A 5,874-nucleotide genomic window follows, 5' to 3' on the forward strand; every position below is an offset into this window, starting at 1 on the left:
TGAGAACCAAAGATCAAAATCAAGCTCAATGTAAATTAAATTGTAAACTTGCAGCAAAGGAACTTGTAGTAAAGGAGAAATTAAAATCACAGAAGAAGAAAACAGAGAGAATTCTCAAGGTGAGATTGAAACAGAATTCCTTCAATGCTCAACCCAAGATTCAAAACAGAAATGAAACTAAAGAGAGAGTTTTCTAATCCTAATGCTCCCTAGTGGAGCTCGCCTCTCGTGCTCTCCAATGGAGCTTACCCCCTTAATAAAATGAAACAGATGCCTATTTATAGACAATAGGCATTTTTACAAAATGAAAATGAAATTGAAAACAAATTACAACTAAAATGAAATTTCTATTCTAACTATCTCTTGTGCCTTTGAGTGGTGTCAATTGGGCCCTTGCTCTTGATGGAATTGGGTTGAATTAGGCCTCTGTTGCTTGCTCTTGGTGTTGGGAAGAAATCCACTTGTGAACCAGGCCATGTAACTTTTACGTTTGAGCAACGTTTGAGGTCAAACGTTGACTCAAACTTTTTATACCAGCTGCCCTCATTTGCTGCTACCAACGTTTGGGCTAAAGTTTGGGGTCAAACTTTTAGCCAAACGTTGGGCCTTCTTGCATGCATGTTGGGGTACTACTTTGTCTGCTTGTCAACGTTGCAATTTTTATGCCCACTATAGACTATTATATATGGTTAGAAAGCTCTAAATGTCAACTTTCTAACCCAATTGGAATCACCTCAATTGGATATCTACAACTCAAGTTATGCTCATTTGAAGAGGACAAGGTCGCTGGCTTTGTTGCGCAGCGTTTGAGGTAAAGTTTGCCTCAAACGTGGTCGAAAACGCCAGTTCTGGAGGCTCAAACGTATTGTCCACCCCATACTATTATATATTTTTGGAAAGCCCGGAATGTCTACTTTCCAATGCCGTTGGAAGCGCATCAATTGGAGCTCCACAGCTCGAGTTATACTCCGTCGAAGGTGCAGAGGTCAGCTGGCCTTACTGCAGGTTGACACCATGTTCGTTTATGCAATTTTGGGGCAGTTTTCTCCCTCAATTTTAGTGTCCACCATGCCGTACCATATATGCTTGGAAAGCTCTTGATTCCTACTTTCCATTGCTTTTTGAATCACCTCATTTGGAGCTCTGTAGCTCAAGTTATTCTCATTGGAAGTATACCCCTTCAGGCTGTGAGGCGCCAACGTTTGCCTCAACGTTTGAGGTCAAACGTTGGCGCAAACGTTGCCTTCTAAGAGTTTTTTCTTCAGCCAACGTTTGCCTCAACGTTTGAGGTCAAACGTTGGCTCAAATGTTGGTTCTTCTCCAGGGCATTCTTCATCTTCTTGCAACCTCCTTCCAAGCTTTGTTTCACCTATCATCAATCAACAATTGTATCAAAGCTATGCCATAATCATGACAGTAATTCTTCTTCTTGATATATAAGCAATTATTGCACAAAAACTCATGAAAATGCATCAATTCATCCATGGTTGATTGAATCTAAGGAAACATGAATTTCTACCCAAATGGCTTACTTGTGACTCAAGAAAGTGCATAAAACCTATAAAAAAACAAAGAAAAAGCATAGAAAAATATGACATGATGACATGTCATCACAACACCAAACTTAAACCTTGCTTGTCCCCAAGCAAGAAAAGAATCATGCAATAAAGATTGACAAACCAAGGTGAGAAGAATAGCAACTCAATGTTCATGGTAAGCTAGTTTTCTAAGCAAGCTACAATCACAAAAGAAATGCTCTTGTTGAAGCTGATCCTGAACCTGAAAGGACTCTGAAGAGGAAACTAAGAGAAGCTAAATTACAACAATCCAGAGACAACCTTTCTAAAATTTTCGAACAAGAGAAGGAGATGGCAGCCAAACCCAACAACAATAATGCAAGGAGGATGCTTGGTGATTTTACTAAACCAACATCCAAGTTTGATGGAAGAAGCATCTCAATTCCTGCCATTGGAGCAAACAATTTTGAGCTGAAACCTCAATTAGTTGCTTTAATGCAACAGAACTTCAAGTTTCATGGACTTCCATCTGAAGATCCTTACCAGTTTTTAACTAAGTTTTTGCAGATTTGTGAGACTATTAAGACAAATGGAGTAGATCCTGAAGCCTACAAGCTCATGCTTTTCCCTTTTGCTATAAGAGACAGAGCTAGAACATGGTTGGACTCACAACCTAAAGATAGCCTGGACTCCTGGGATAAGCTGGTCATAGCCTTCTTGGATAAATTCTTTCCTCCTCAAAAGCTGAGCAAGCTTAGAGTGGATGTTCAGACCTTCAAGCAAAAAGATGGTGAATCCCTCTATGAAGCTTGGGAGAGATACAAGCAGATGACCAAAAAGTGTCCTTCTAACATGTTTTCAGAATGGACCATATTAGATATATTCTATTATGGACTATCTAAGTTTTCCAAGATGTCATTGGACCATTCTGCAGGTGGATCTATTCACCTAAAGAAAATGCCTGTAGAAGCTCAAGAACTTATTAACATGGTTGCAAATAACCAATTCATGTACACTTCTGATAGGAATTCTGTGAATAATGGGATGCCTCAGAGGAAGGGAGTTCTTGAAATTGATGCTCTGAATGCCATATTGGCTCAGAACAAAGTGTTGACTCAGCAAGTCAACATGATCTCTCAAAGTCTGAATGGATGGCAAAATGCATCCAACAGTACTAAAGAGGCAGCTTCTGAAGAAGCTTATGATCCTGAAAACCCTGCAATGATAGAGGTTAATTACATGAGTGAACCTTATGGAAACACCTATAATTCATCATGGAGAAATCATCCCAATTTCTCATGGAAGGATCTACAAAAGCCTCAACAAGGCTTTAATAATGGTGGAAGAAACAGGCTTAGCAATAACAAGCCTTTTCCATCATCTTCTCAGCAACAGACAGAGAATTCTGAGTAAAGCCCCTTTAATTTAGCAAATTTAGTCTCTGATCTGTCAAAAGGCCACCTTAAGTTTCATGAGTGAAACAAGGTCCTCCATCAGAAATTTGGAGGCACAAGTGGGCCAGCTGAGTAAGAAAGTCATTGAAACTCCTCCCAATATTCTCCCAAGCAATACAGAAGAGAATCCAAAAGGAGAGTGCAAGGCCATTGATGTAATCAATATGGCCGAATGCACAAGGGAGGAGAAGGACAAAAATCCTAGTGAGGAAGACCTCCTGGGACGTCTCTCAAACAAGAAGGAGTTCCCTATTGAGGACCTAAAGGAATCTGAGGCTCATATAGAGACCATAGAGATTCCACTAAATCTCCTTCTGCCATTCATGAGCTCTGAAGACCATTCTTCCTCAGAAGAGGATGAAGATGTGATTGGAGAGCAAGTTGCTCAATATCTAGGAGCCATCATGAAGCTAAATGCCAAGTTATTTGGTAATGAGAGGAAGCATGAACAGCTTCTCTCAATGCAGAGTCAAACAGAGCTCCCACGGTCAAACTCTAAGTTTGGTGTTGGGAGGCCACAACCAAACTCTAAGTTTGGTGTTGAACCCCCACATTCAAACTCTAAGTTTGGTGTTGGGAGGTCCCAATAATGCTCTGATCACCTGTGAGGCTCCATGAGAGCCCACTGTCAAGCTATTGACATTAAAGAAGCGCTTATTGAGAGGCAACCCAATTTTTATTTATCTAATTTTATTTTTATTTTATTGTTATTTTATGTTTTATTAGGTTCATGATCATGTGGAGTCACGAAAAAAATACTAAAATTAAAAACAGAATCAAAAACAACAGAAGAAAAATCACACCCTAGAGGAAGGACTTACTGGCATTTAAACACCAGTAAGGTGCATCTAGCTGGCGTTCAACGCCAGAACAGAGCATGGATCTGGCGCTGAACGCGAGAAACAAGCAACATCCTGGTGTTTGGATGCTAGGAATATGCCCTGAGGAAAGCTGGCGCTGAACGCCAGTAACAAGCATGGAACAGGCGTTCAACGCCAGAAACATGCTACACATGGGCGTTGAACGCCCAGAACGTGCATCACTTCGGCGTTTAAACGCCAGAATGTTATGCTAAGGCATTTTACATGCCTAATAGGTGCAGGGATGTAAATCCTTGACACCTCAGGATCTGTGGACCTCACAGGATCATCTCAGGATCTGTGGACCTCACAGGATCCCCACCTACCTCACCCTCTCTCTCCATTCATGGTCATCCCTTCTATTTTTCATTTACCACTCACATCCATCCATCTCCTCCATATCTTCTTCTTCTTCTTCTATTCTTTCTTCTTTTGCTCGAGGGCGAGCAACATTCTAAGTTTGGTGTGGTAAAAGCATAGCTTTTTTGTTTTTCCATAACCATTGAGGGCACCTAAGGCCAGAGAAACCTCAAAAAAAAAAAGAGAGAGAAAAGGGAAGACAAAAGCTTCCACCTCTGAGTCATGGGAGATGGAAAGATTTATCTAAAGGGTCTATATCTCAGTGGTAGAACATTTGACTGCAAATCAAGAGATCCCTGAGATACCTTAGGGGATAAATTTTCCTCCATACAATTATTGGGAGCAACTAAGGATAAGAGCACCAAAATCACTAAGGATCATGCAACAAAGGCAAGGAAGAGACATAAAGGAGCTCAAAAAGCACCATTGGTCCTTCAAGAAGATGCCACCCTCACTAAGGTGGACTTATTCCTTAACCTCCTTGCTCTTATCTTTCTGTTTTTCGATTTTTATGCTTCATGTTTGTTTATGTTTTGTGTCTCTACTTCATGATCATTAGTATTGAGTAACTATGTCTTAAGGCTATGAATAGTTCCATGAATCCTTCACCTTTCTTAAATGAAAAATGTTTCTAATTCAAAAGAACAAGAAGTACATGAATTTCAAAATTATCCTTGAATTTAGTTTAATTATATTGATGTGGTGACAATACTTTCTGTTTTCTGAATGAATGCTTGAACAGTGCATATTTTTTGATCTTGTTGTTTATGAATGTTAAAATTGTTGGCTCTTGAAAGAATGATAAACAAAGAGAAATGTTATTGACAATCTGAAAAATCATAAAATTGATTCTTGAAGCAAGAAAAAGCAGTGAATAGCGGAAAAAAAAAAGCGGCGAAAAAAATAGAAAGAAAAAGAAAAAGCAAGCAGAAAAAGCCAATAGCCCTTAAAACCAAAATGCAAGGGTAAAAAGGATCTAAGGTTTTGAGCATCAATGGATAGGAGGGCCCAAGGAAATAAAATCCAAGCCTAAGCGGCTAAATTAAGCTGTCCCTAACCATGTGCTTGTGGCATGCAGGTCCAACTGAAAAGCTTGAGACTGAGTGGTTAAAGTCGTGATCCAAAGCAAAAAGAGTGTGCTTAAGAGCTCTGGACACCTCTAACTGGGGACTTTAGCAAAGTTGAGTCACAATCTGAAAAGGTTCACCCAGTTATGTGTCTGTGGCATTTATGTATCCGGTGGTAATATTGGAAAACAAAGTGCTTAGGGCCAAGGCCAAGACTCATAAAAGTAGCTGTGTTCAAGAATCAATAAACTTAACTAGGAGAATCAATAACACTATCTGAAATTCTAAGTTCCTAGAGATGCCAATCATTCTAAACTTCAAAGGATAAAGTGAGATGCCAAAACTGTTCAGAAGCAAAAAGCTACAAGTCCCGCTCATCTAATTAGAATTAATATGCATTGATATTTTGGAATTTATAGTATATTCTCTTCTTTTTATCCTAGTTGATTTTCAATTGCTTGGGGACAAGCAACAGTTTAAGTTTGGTGTTGTGATGAGCGAATAATTTATACGCTTTTTGGCATTGTTTTTAGGTAGTTTTTAGTATAATCTAGTTATTTTTAGGGATGTTTTTATTACTTTTTATGTTAAATTCACATTTCTGAACTTTACTATG

General features: G+C 39.2%; 1 non-coding gene across 1 annotated transcript; it reads right to left on the reverse strand.

Annotated features, from left to right (window-relative positions):
• Window positions 1–2,267: 2,267 nt before the first annotated feature.
• Window positions 2,268–2,371, reverse strand: LOC130952052 (small nucleolar RNA R71). The gene has a single exon (XR_009074234.1). It is a non-coding gene; the product is annotated as a small nucleolar RNA R71 (small nucleolar RNA).
• Between the last annotated feature and the right edge of the window lie 3,503 nt (window positions 2,372–5,874).

This window comes from Arachis stenosperma, chromosome 9 (genome assembly GCF_014773155.1).
Source record: "Arachis stenosperma cultivar V10309 chromosome 9, arast.V10309.gnm1.PFL2, whole genome shotgun sequence".
NCBI classification, from domain to species: Eukaryota; Viridiplantae; Streptophyta; class Magnoliopsida; order Fabales; family Fabaceae; genus Arachis; species Arachis stenosperma.